The 13,082-nt window shown below is 36.5% G+C and overlaps 1 protein-coding gene across 1 annotated transcript in view; it reads right to left on the minus strand.

Moving 5' to 3' along the window:
- LOC138697945 (alkaline phosphatase 4-like) overlaps nucleotides 1-12,816 on the minus strand; it is a 120,956-nt gene extending 108,140 nt beyond the window's left edge. The window contains exon 1 of the mRNA XM_069823571.1: nucleotides 12,719-12,816. The gene's annotated coding sequence lies outside the window, so the exon portion shown is untranslated. The remainder of the gene's footprint in view (nucleotides 1-12,718) is intronic.
- Between the last annotated feature and the right edge of the window lie 266 nt (nucleotides 12,817-13,082).

Genomic DNA, 13,082 nt, shown 5'->3' on the forward strand with positions numbered 1-13,082 from the left:
TGTCATACAGCACAAACTATGATAAGTCAACAACTCTTGTCTCTTTCAGGCGCTCATCCCGTTAGTTCAAAGAGCGAGCTTTCTCATTGCCCACCTTTGAGTTAAGGGCTGCGGCCAACTTCCTTGGTTCTTCTCCAACGGTTATCAACCGTTTGAGAGAGGTAAATAATCGTTCGCGAAGAGATGCGGCCAAAGAACAGAGGAATATGCTGTTTGCCAGTGAGCTCTATATACAGCTCATTGCTGTCGACAGCCTAGCTTTCGCAACCGGTTGAATGGGCTTCAACTAAGGACGAGTAATTTTCTCCGACGAAGCAACCATCCCATCCGATGACGAATCACGCGTCCACGTTTCTCGTGAGCCCGGCACCAGATATAGTCGGCTCTATATCCAACGACGACAGAGATCGGGAAGATTTAGAGTATCATTCTGGAGATGGATGTCTCGCATGGCTCTGGCGTGCTAAATCGCATCGATGACCGATTTGGGGCACCGAATTATCTGCATATTTTGGAAAACATGCTTCTTCCTCCAGCCCGAGTTAGTTATTCCGATGGAAATTTAATTTTACAGCAGGATAACCACTCAGCGCACACTGCCATAAACGTTCAAATATCGTTCCCGGGAAGGCCTGAGATCGAACTCATACCTTGGCCTCCCAAGACAGCTGGTTTGAACGCTATCCAACACGTATGGGCTGAGTTGAAAAAGGGGATGATCGACAAATATCGAGAACACTGTCGACCTGGTTGGCGAGTTGGTATAGTGCTGGCCTTCTATGCCCAAGGTTGCGGGTTCGATCCCGGGCCAGGTCGATGGTATTTAAGTGTGCTTAAATGCGACAGGCTTATGTCAGTATAATTACTGGCATGTAAAATAACTCCTGCGGGACAAAATTCCGGCACATCCGGCGACGCTGATATAACCTCTGCAGTTGCGAGCGTCGTTAAATAAAACATAAAATTCGAGGACACTCACTTCAAAATCCAGATCAGTTGTGGGATCAAGTTCTGGCTACCTGGCAACATTTCGCTGAGGACCAGATCTATTTCCGCGAACTGATGGACTCAATGCCCCGAAAATGCCACGCTGTGATAGACGCCGGTGGCATGTGGACATAGTATTAGGTCCACATGTGTATTTTTTTATTTTGCTTTAATTTGTTTGTTTACCTTTGTTTTATTTCTGGAAGAACATTATCTCCCAAGAGTTTTGTTATTCACCTAATCGAGCCAGAGTTGGGAAATAATTCGTTCCATTATTAAAAAAACTAAAAAAAAAAGATAGGTAACATGTATAAAAATTAGTTATGGTAATAAAAAATTGCCCTTGTCGGGATTCGAACGCGGTCCCCGGAGAGACCGCAACTCAGCGCGCTGCAGGAGATCGGTGATTTTTGTGTCTGTACATCTATTATCATGCAGTATCTCACTTGACGATGTGTCAGAGCAAGAACAATTGTTTGTATACATATGACGTTTGATTAGTGTAATATGTAGTTAGACAGCGATGTATGCAATTGGGGGGGGGGAGGAACTAGCTACCCTACTTCATTATCTCCTGGCTCAGTTTCCTTATGAGTGATGCCTTATTGGCATCACATATGAGGTTCCAAATAGTCTTAGGACTACTAATTAACATACATATTTATGTTCTAGTGATAACAAAAATAAGAAGAAGAAAATGAGACAGAGGAAGAAAAGCCATGGAAAAAGACAAGGATGAAAGAGGGGAACAAGAAATTTGATTTGACATTTGAACTTAGCAAATTTTTCTTTCTTTAACACTGACTTTTTAAACGATTTTTTTTTTTGTGTTTGCACATTTTTGCTAGCAGGATACTTCGAAATTCAACGCGTGAATGGAGCATGGATGGCAGAACGCATGAAGTTAAAGCTTTAATACTCCTTGCCTCACATAATTCATGTGTCACAAGCTTCTGGATTAGTGCGATGTAATCTTAAGAACCTGAGTTGAGGAATGCTGGGGATAAAGATCTTACTTAAGAAACTACTATGTTTAACATGAAAGATGAAGTATACCTTATTTCATAATTAGTTATGACTAAGTTACATAAACCCAACAAGGGCTTTATAGTATTATGTGAATTAACTTGGGAGCAATGTGGTTGAGTCAAATCCTTTAAAGTACATTAAGGCGACTAATTACCTGCATAGAATAAACGATGTAAATACTCTTTCTAACGCTTTCGCCGTCATATCTTACAGATTTTTGCCCTATTTGAATGCCGCTACTCAGCTTATTTCTTTGTTTCTAAATACTTGGTACCCGTAACATTAATGAAAATCAAGAGGCAGAGTTAGGTAAGCCCTGAACATTTCATTCATTCATTCATTCATTCATTCATTCATTCATTCATTCATTCATTCATTCATTCATTCATTCATTCATTCATTCATTCATTCATTCATTCATTCATTCATTCATTCATTCAGAGTATTCTGCCCAAGAGCAGGCCTTTCACTGCAAACTCAGCATTCTCGAATCTTTTACATTTAGTCTCGTCATATAATCCATGTATCTTTATGTCGTCTATCATCTGATATCTTTCTCTGCCCCGAACTCTTCTTCCTTTCATCATTCCTTCCAGTGCATCCTTTAGTAGGCAGTTACTTCTCTGCCAGTGACCCAACCAATTCCTTTTTCTCTTCCTGATCAATTTCAGCATCATTCTTTCTTCACCCACTCTTTCCAACACAGGTTCATTTCTTATTCTGTATGTCCATTTCACACCTCCATTCTCCTCCATATCCACATTTCAAATACTTCTAGTCGTTTCTCTTCACTTCGTCGTAATGTCCATGTTTCTGCTTCATACAATGTCACACTCCACAATGTCCGCAAAAGATGCTCTTTTTTTATTAAATACATTAGCCTTAATGCTTTCAATGGTGTGAACCTCTTTAACTTAGCATACTGTACATACTGTATTAACTATAGAGCGCAGTATTCCAAATGATGAAAATGTAAAGAGGGAGAAAACTTATCGTTTATGTATGGATATTATTATTATTATTATTATTATTATTATTATTATTATTATTATTATTACTTACAAATGGCTTTTAAAGAACCCGCAGGTTCATTGCAGCCTTCACATAAGTCCGCCATCGGTCCCTATCCTGTGCAAGATTAATCCAGTCTAAATCATCATATCCCACCTCCCTCAAATCCATTTTAATATTATTTTCCCATCTACATCTCGCCTCCCCAAAGGTCTTTTTCCCTCCGGTCTCCCAACTAACACTCTATATGCATTTCTGAATTCACCCATACGTACTACATGCCCTGCCCATCTCAAACGTCTGGATTTAATGTTTCTAATTATGTCAGGTTAAGAATACAATGCGTGCAGTTCTGCGTTGTGTAACTTTCTCCATTCTCCTGCAACTTCATCCCTATTAGCCCCAAATATTTTCCTAAGAACCTTATTCTCAAACATCCTTAACCTCTGTACCTCTCTGAAGTTTCACAACCATACAGAACAACCGTTAATATAACTGTTTTATAAATTCTAACTTTCAGATTTTTTGACAGCAGACTAGATGACAAAAGCTCTCAATCGAATAATAACAGGCATTTCGCATATTTATTCTGCGTTTAATTTCCTCCCGAGTGTCATTTATATTTGTTACTGTTGCTCCAAGATATTTAATAAATGATATTTGAGAAAAATTATAATAGGACAGTATAATTTGGTCTTCAGATCATACTGTATAAATGGTAGTTTAATATTACAATAGAACCTTTCAAAGACAGAAGGGCTACTCTAAACAAAATTTGCTTTGGAATGGCGAAATTTTTACTGAAATTTGAGAACTGTCTTGGAATGGTGCCATGGCTTCCAATCATCAACCCAATGACGGAGAAATTGTAAACGTTACATTTATGGTATCATTGGTTCATGTATGGTTTTTTTTCTCGATGTCAACAGCTCCCGGCTGGTCCACACCTATTTCAAATCTCACCGCCCGGTCTGTGATGAAGCCTCTTCTACTCATCTTGTCAATGACAATTTTATCGGCTCTCCGCGTGCTCCCGTCAGTAGCAAGGCAGTGCACTTCTTCAAAAACTTCGTAATTCTTACCAGACAGAGCGGCTGCAGTTTTACTTCTTATGCGATGGTGTCTTGTATTGCGCACAAGTTCACCATGTGGACAATAGCCGAGGGCATGGCTCAACGTTTCTTTCTCACTGCAGTGGGTTTCATCCTGACTACATCCACGGAGTGATCTATCAGGAGCAACATTACCTTGTAATTTATAGCGGTTCGCTATTCAGCACTACTTAATGCTTTTTGTGTTTCCAAACATCTGTTTACAAAAAGACACTTACAATAAAGAGGCACATCTTTATCATGAGTTCGTAAACAACACCATTTATTAAATTCTTTTTGCCGTAAATGTTTTCTTATAACTTGAAGACTTTTATAAATACAGTTTTCTTTTTCAACAGTTCCCAGCAAGGTAAGATATTTCAATTTATCATCATTCAGGTCTCGTAATGTAGGCGTTTTTATATAATCACTGTGCGATTTTTCAAGTACACAACTTAACTGTTGAATTATAGCTTCCCATTGAGCTCTGTGAACTCCGAGGCCCTTGAACTTTTTTGAAGAATAAAGCATGGCATCTGGTGTATCCGTTGGGAAGTGCAAAATTTATTTTATAGAACTCTTTATCGTCTTGTCAAGAGTAAAAAAGAACGTTTTCGGTATTTTCAGTTTGTTAGAATTTTGAAAGCAATATATCAGAGATGGCGTAATGAACTGATTAATGACTAATTTTTTGTTCAGGTTTAAGTAGAAGGCTACTGACAGGAAAATTCAGGCTTTCTTTCAATTCATATGCTGTACGGTGTTCGTCAAATATCAATTAGTGAGAGAAGTTACTCCAAGATATCGAAACGTCTCATGTAGTATAGAGCGGATTTCGCAAATAGCGTTAATGGACAAAGGTGATCCATCATGTTTTCCATTAATTATATTTAAGACTAGTGACATGGAGGCATTCAATGTTAATCCAATTTCTTTAAAACGTTGGAGGACTGTGTTTTCCTTGTTATTTGCAAAGATAACGAGATCATCCGTGAAACCAAACTCTGTAAGTTTAAATAAACCAGTCGGTAACCATACTTTCCAGCGACCGTACTCTCTGATAGTTCATTCAAAATAAAATCCGTCACCATATTTTAGGGTGCTATTCATAGACATTTTGCTAGCCCGCACTACAAGCGTGCTAAACTAGCCCCGGCTATCGACTGGTTATTTGTACAGGATTCATATCATATATCATATATCATATCATATCATATCATATATCATATATCATATATCATATCATATCATATCATATCATATCATATCATATCATATCATATCATATCATATCATATCATATCATATATCATATCATATATCATATCATATATCATATCATATATCATATCATATATCATATCATACCATACCATACCATACCATATCATATCATATCATATCATATCATATCATATCATATCATATCATATCATATCATATCATATATCATATCATATCATATCATATCATGTCATATCATATCATATCATATCATATCGATAACACTGGTTTATGAATACGAAAAACGTTAGTTCGCTGATCATCCACCGGAAGCCCACGCTAAGAATGTCTATGATTACGGCCATAATGTCTATAAACTTGTTCAATAGTTTTCCTATTAGTATTAAAAATTTATCTATCCTGACTTTATAAAGGGAAGGTAAAATCTTAATTCAAAATAAACCCTCTTTATGATTTAATTACATCCACAATATTATTTGGTAAAGTTTATTACTTACGACGGTGTCATATAGCCTAAGCTTTATTGTCATTTGGCTAATTTACTCCATCTAGTCACCCACTCACCCACTTAACCACCCATCATCTGTACGCGAGATTACGTGCATCTTTTAGAATAGGCTATATTTTGCCCCCAATTTCCGTCTTTCATTGTTATTGTCAACAGCAATCTCACTAGAGATTTTGATTTATCTACAGAAAATCAAAACTCGATTAGGATTTAATTGACTACTACACGATTGAAAGAAAGTATATAAAGATTAAAAGAAATAAAGTACTCTAATACAATAAAATATTAAATGACTTACTAAAATTCTATTTCACTAATGTTAGCTTCACCAAAACGTTTGAACGAAGTCGCCATTTTCAGTCGATCTATGCGACAAACAATTGACGACTGCAAAGCATGTTTTATACTACCTTAAAGAATTTTCAGTTTGAAATGTTGGCAAATAAAGAACCAAATGCTAGGGAATTGATAAAAAACAAACAACTGCAAGGCAAGTGATAAAATTGCAGCGATAAACAGCCCTGATTGATTGAAACACGTACATTCATACCGTTTTATTGGTCAAAAGTAGTATGACTTAGTAAAAGTGTAATAGTTATTGTAATATTTTCTATAGGTCTATTCTAAATGGACAGAGATGAAGACACTTCCGAAGTTTTGAAATAAGCAGTACCATTCTCCACACATTTCTTAATACTTAGTACAAATAATTACGGAACTGCTTTGAAGCTTTGCACGTTTCCGACAGTCAATAATACAAAGAAGTGTCGAAGGAACGATCAGAATTGCTTGTGTTGAAATTGGCTGAAAATTGCACAGAAAATTGTTACATGTGGCGGAATGTCAACATGCTGATGTGTTTTCAGTTACTCGTGGCGCTCGCATGAAACTTGAGTGATGACTGTGTACGTCAATTAATTTCTTGTTTGTTTTCTTCAGTTATTGTTAATAGTTTAAGATTCTGAATAATTACATATCCAAATCGTAGAAGTCACTTACAAACACAGTGTATTTGCTTTAAATCTCTATCTTAAGCTAAGTGCATATCACAGCTTATTCTCCAGGCTTTATTCATACTGAACTCGAGATAAAGTTTTATTTATCATGTGTCAATGTTGCAATAGTAGTAAAATGCCACTTCGTACACTTAATATCTCATAATCTACATCTGGCGTTTGCGCAAATGTTACATAACAGCAACCAATTAGTGCTGAGGTTCTGCCACGCTATGCGTATAAAACTGCTTTTCCCTCTTACTCACTTCCAGTTTGGAGAATATTCAGCAATCGTTAAGGTGAAGCTACGAAGCCGAAAAGAGACGTAAAGGAAAGAAATTGACCTAAGATGTAAGCGTGGTTGACAAGTTCATATTATTGTGATTTATCGAAGTACGTATGATATTTCCGTGCAGGAATTCTGCGTTATCATGATGAAGGATGGGTGGAGTGGAGAAAAATTCTCTCCGGCACCGGCACTCGAACCCAGGTTTTCAGGTCTACGTGCTAACGCTTTATCCACTAAACCTCACCGGATTCCAGTTCCGATGCCGGATTGAAACCTCTTAGGTTCCTTCTAGTTGCCAACCCTCATGCACTGTGTCACAGATGTGTGACAGTGGCACAATTTCCAATACACTATGTGCACTCATCCTTCATCATATGATAATGCAGAATTCCTGCACGAAAATATCATATGTACTTCGGTACATCACAATAATATAATATGCGTAAATAACCACTTTGTAATTTAAAACGGCGCTCATTCCGTCGGATCCCGACCACTTAGTCACTCGCAATGAGTGCACCTCTGCACGTAGTGTATTGGACATTGTGCCACTGTCACACATCTGTGACATAGTGCATGAGGGTTCGGCACTAAAGAGAAAGTAAGAGGTGAACTTAAACTGAGAGGATTCAATCCGGCATCGGAACTGGAATCCGGTGTGGCTTAGTGGATAAAGCGTCAGCACGTAGAGCTGAAAACCCGGGCTCGAGTCCCGGTGCCGGAGAGAATTTTTCTCCGTTCCACCCATCCTTCATCATATGACAAATTTATATTTTCGTGTTCCTTTGGAATAAGAGGTTGAATTTCATGTTAGTGAAACTAAAATCCTAGAGATAACTGAGAGCTTGAATAGAAATATCACACCCTATATGATTTAAACATATTTACAACGATAAGTTATATTCTATACTCTACAAAGAAATGCGACATGCACAATGGCTTAATAACTCTGAATAACGCACATGAGGGTCGAAACCGTTCTAGGGTATGGATATCTCTTCGTTGTTCGACGTCGTTTCGCTTCCTCGTTAGGAAGTTCTACCATGTGTGCATCTAATGTCAACTACAAAAATTACAAAATGGGCTAAGATCAAGCACCGAAAAAGGGAAGAGAAATCTTCGCATACACACACGTGCATACATACGTTACACAAACACACATACATGTACATTATATATATATATATATATATATATATATATATATATATATATATATATATTCTAACGCAATGATTCTTTACATTATTAGGCAGAGAGTTTTTCTAGTTGAATCTCATCTGCAAAATAAAACCTCTGAAAACGTTAAAAAAATTGTGCATTCTTTGGTTTTGTCACAAACATCCGGAATATCTAGCTCTCAGAATATAAATGGATCTGTTTGTACATGCATATAGAAATTCATACACATATAGGCCTACATAATAAAGAAAAAGTCGATGGAAAAGTCCTAGGGACGATAAGGAAATGAGGGATCAAATATTTTTAACTGCTACCTCCAAGTAAGTCTTTTTTTAAGCCTCATATGAATGTACCTAAGTATATCGCATGACATTCACAATTCATGTAAGTATTACGAATAACATCAAATGCGATCATAACAATACCTTAACGTAGTTATACGTAAAATTAGAAGCACGAGAGCTTGAAGACTGCAAATCTAAATTTAAGGCGTAGGATGATAATGCATCACTTGAATCAAATCCAATAGACGTCAAACACGACCAATATAACTTTATAGTATAATATGTTACCTAATCATGAATTAGATGAAATTCAAATGAATACATCTCTTATTAGAGTTATTAATAAGATGATTTTCGTTGAATTGTTGGTCATATAGAGAAGATAGGATTTCCTCTATAAACAGAATTAATATTTGTATGAAAAATGAAATAGCTCTTACAAATAAATCAAACAAATTGGCTTTGCAGTACCACCAATTAGATTCCTTGGAATCAATTTCATCAATAGAATCGATGAGTCCGAAAACCAGTCATTTTTTACAAATGTAGTAGCCTATTCTATTCTACCGAGATAGACACACCACTTAGGCTGTAAACACGTCATCTCCTCCTACTGGATATAGAAATTATTGAGCAGTGAAATCTCTATTTAGTTAGAAAAGATGCCATATCCTGGAGATAACCTGTTCTCTAACTAAACTGGGAAACTGAGTAGCTATATCAGTCTTCTATTAAAGTTACGTACTTTATATCTTTTCTGATGGCTGCCCGGGGCAGAATCGAAACCACACTGTAGTGAGATTCTAATGTCTCTTACTGGTCGCTTCGATGAGATTCACTACTTTACCCCACTAGTTGAACATTCGTTTAACCCACATGACCGCGATTTTGGGGTCGTGAATATAAAAATACAAACGAAAGACCGTATATACATTCCTCTGCAGTGTGCTACAATGATAAAATCATCAACAAAGTCACAGAAGTTTACTGTACAGGAGGCGACTTTAAATATGGTACTTAATTTCAAAAACTAGTGGCTGGATAAGTAAGGTTCGGATAAAGTAGCTGTATCAGGATAGGCATCGTTGGTTCGTGCGTTTTGTTTACTAACATTAACTACTGTAGTTGTCGCGAGAACCCAGCTGACAGTAGTAAGACGTAGGCTATATTCAGTTCCTATCGGCTGTACTGTCCATTCACTGATGTTTTAGCTAGGGGATGTGGAGCGCTCTTCCCAGCAGGTAGAGTTTTAGCTAGTGGAAGAGGGTAGTGTTTACTTAGTCTGAAGATCCTATCCTATACAGCCTATCCTGATACAGTTACTTTGTCCGAACGTTAATTATAAGAAAACTGTGCTATCAAAATGCTCATATGGAGAAACAAGAAATGAGAAACTGCAATTTCATGGTTGTTTTACTTAGAAAATCTCGGCACCTGGTGAAGTTGAAGTAGCTACTTTCACTATCGGATTATGCCAATTTATATTTGTAATGTATAATAAAAGTTGTCTGAGAGTGGTTCCACTACCAGTAAGGACAGCTCATTCTTGAAAATTTCCCATAAACCAAAAGAAAATCGCAGATGTCATAAAACTTCTGCAACACATCCCAAATTAATTTTAGTCTTTCTATGACTGTAATCATGCTCCAGAAGAAGATTTCTGAATCTAGAGAATTTGTTTAGTTCATACAGCTTTTTCATATTTAATTTGTTAGTTGTTGATACCGTTACAGTAACAAATATCCATATATGGTATGTGCACATTCACATTGTCTACTAAGTATTGATTTGAATACTCTATAGCCGATTACTGCATAAGTTACACATTATTAATATTGTTTTGTAATCTGATGTCTGTATGACATATACTTAATTCATATTCTGAATTAAAAATAATTAATAGTTCCTCTTCTTTAAAATTATTCTATTTAAAAGTAACTACATGAGGTCGTGAATATGAATCATGGAAGACCCTTTCAGGACGGGGAAAAGGTGTTTAGATGTATAGCGAAGTAACAGCCGCCAACAGTTGGATTGCAAACAAGAAAGGACTTTCGACTAGTGAATGGATATCTAGCCTGAAAATGACAGCAAATTAGCAGCTGTTCGTTCCGTTCCCGGCAGATCTCTCGACGGTACCCGGTGCAGACATGGCTGCCCGGAGATTGAAACTTTAGCACACGTCTTGGGATTCTGTGAACAGGGATTGCTCTTGAGGAACTCTAGACATCATCTTGTAAGATCCAAAATTGCTGCCGCATTAAGAAATAAGGGCTGGATAGTAGAATAATAAATTTCCTGTCTAGCTGAAAATGGGTCAACGAGACGAGTAGATATTTTAGCGTACAATGCTGACACTAAACAGGGCATCATTGTGGACCCCACGATACGTTTTGAAGTAGAATGTCATCAGTCAGCCGAGGTCCACCTTGAGAAGAAGTCGATCTGTGAGCCTACAGTCAACTATTTCAAGCTGAAATATGCCTTAATTCACGTTGAGATATTCGGCTTGCTCATAGGTGCTCGAGGGACTATACCAGCTTTTTTCGAAGAATTTCGACGGCAGTTTGCTCTGCCAACATCTCTGAGTAATGACATTGTGATAATTGTGTTAAAAAATCCTGCCAAATCCTAATTAATCAAATGGTGCCACATTAATAGCAATTGTAATTTTTCACGTCCTTTTCTTTGTTTCCCTTCTTTAAAATTTAATATCTATGTTTACATATGTATAATAATTTTTTGGGGATATACTGAGTCCGTAAGGGCTACCCTCAATGGGGGCAGTTTACTATTATTATTATTACTATTATTATTATTGTTATTATTATTATTATTATTATTATTAATATAATTTTACAAAACAAGTCTACAAATTCTAAAAATATTATTTTATAAAATAATATTGTCACGTAACTGCGATAGAATCTTTAGTAATTAAGCATGTTCTAATGTGAAAAAAGAAAAAGGTCAGTATGTGAGATGGGGATTGAAAAATTTAGTTTTTTGTCTCTCCTGTAGTATTATATTATGCAACGAACCTATGTTTATGAAACGAACGTAAGAGAGTTTCATAATTTTCATACGAGCGTTTTAATTACTATCATAGGCAAGATGCATACGACTGTTTTTGTTCGGCCATAATTAAATGTCAAAGTTTTGAGTTTTTACAAATATTTTATCTTTTCACTTTAATGATAAGGAAATGGTGAGTATGTGTGTATTTTAAGCGTGTTCTCGACTATTGCAACAGATGGCACGAGTGTGAGTGTCCCGAGTAGTGCAACAGATGGCAGGAGTGTACGCCGTATTTATTGATTTTTTGCAGGGTTTTATTTAAAGATTTTAACCTCAAAGCAACACACTAAAATACAGGAAATGAACTCATTTTATTAGGATATTAAAATTAACATAAAGAGAATTTATTTTATATTAAATACACATTGTTGATTGTCCAGTTTGTGAAATTTATCTGGGAAATGGCTCCCAGTGAAATGTTTGAAGTTGGATTAATGTTTACTTGAGTGATTCGATCAATGCCACTTTCAAAACTAGGGAATACCATTTTAGATTGGTACTCTCAAGGCTTGCGGGTTGTTGCGTGCACGATATTAATCAATATCGCATATGCTTAGTTGGAAATCGATAGTTACAATAACATAATGAAAAGAAGTACTTTAATGTATGTCATTAAGATAGTTACGTTACATGTATTTAGCGAATTATAGTATGGTCGAATAAAAAAATTAGTTTCGAGTGAGATAACTGGTTTTCGAACTTATCGATTCATATAACATTTATCGAGAACCAATAGCATTTATTATTCTACATGTATTCTCTGATTCGGAATTTCAGCATTAAATTTACTATCTTTTATGTTTGTGTGTGCTTGAAGTAGATTAGATTTTACTCTTGAACATCGTATTAAATATCAGCTATTACAAACACTTCAAAATGCATATTGCGATTAAACACCGTTACTTTATTTCTGCAGTATATTTCTCACTCATACTTCGATTGACTAACTAAGAATTCAAGAAATCGAAGGTAACGATATCAGAGTGGAATTTCAGAAGGCACATGCGTGCTGTGCTTACCTCTCGTGTGTCTCGAATCACGCCACCGTACGTTCATTCACTCAACTCAGGGTTTGCGTAGACGGCCGTCTTGCAGATGTAGCCAGTCTGAATCTAGATCTCTTTCTACTATTATATAACAGTGACATAATAGCGTCTCTCCTGACTGGAGGCGGCTGTTAACCAGCTCCAATAGCAAAGTCATTTAAATAGATAATTTGACAAGAGTTGGGGCTAAACCCATATCATTACGCTGACACCACTGTTACGAGCAAAATGAATATGGTAACATACACTGTGGAATTCGTTCAACAATCACTGAGGGATTTCTGATTGGATGCTGGCAGAGAGAAATGAGAGGAATTCAATATGTTAGGAGAAAGTG

The sequence above is a fragment of the Periplaneta americana genome, chromosome 1 (assembly GCF_040183065.1).
Source record: "Periplaneta americana isolate PAMFEO1 chromosome 1, P.americana_PAMFEO1_priV1, whole genome shotgun sequence".
NCBI lineage: Eukaryota > Metazoa > Arthropoda > Insecta > Blattodea > Blattidae > Periplaneta > Periplaneta americana.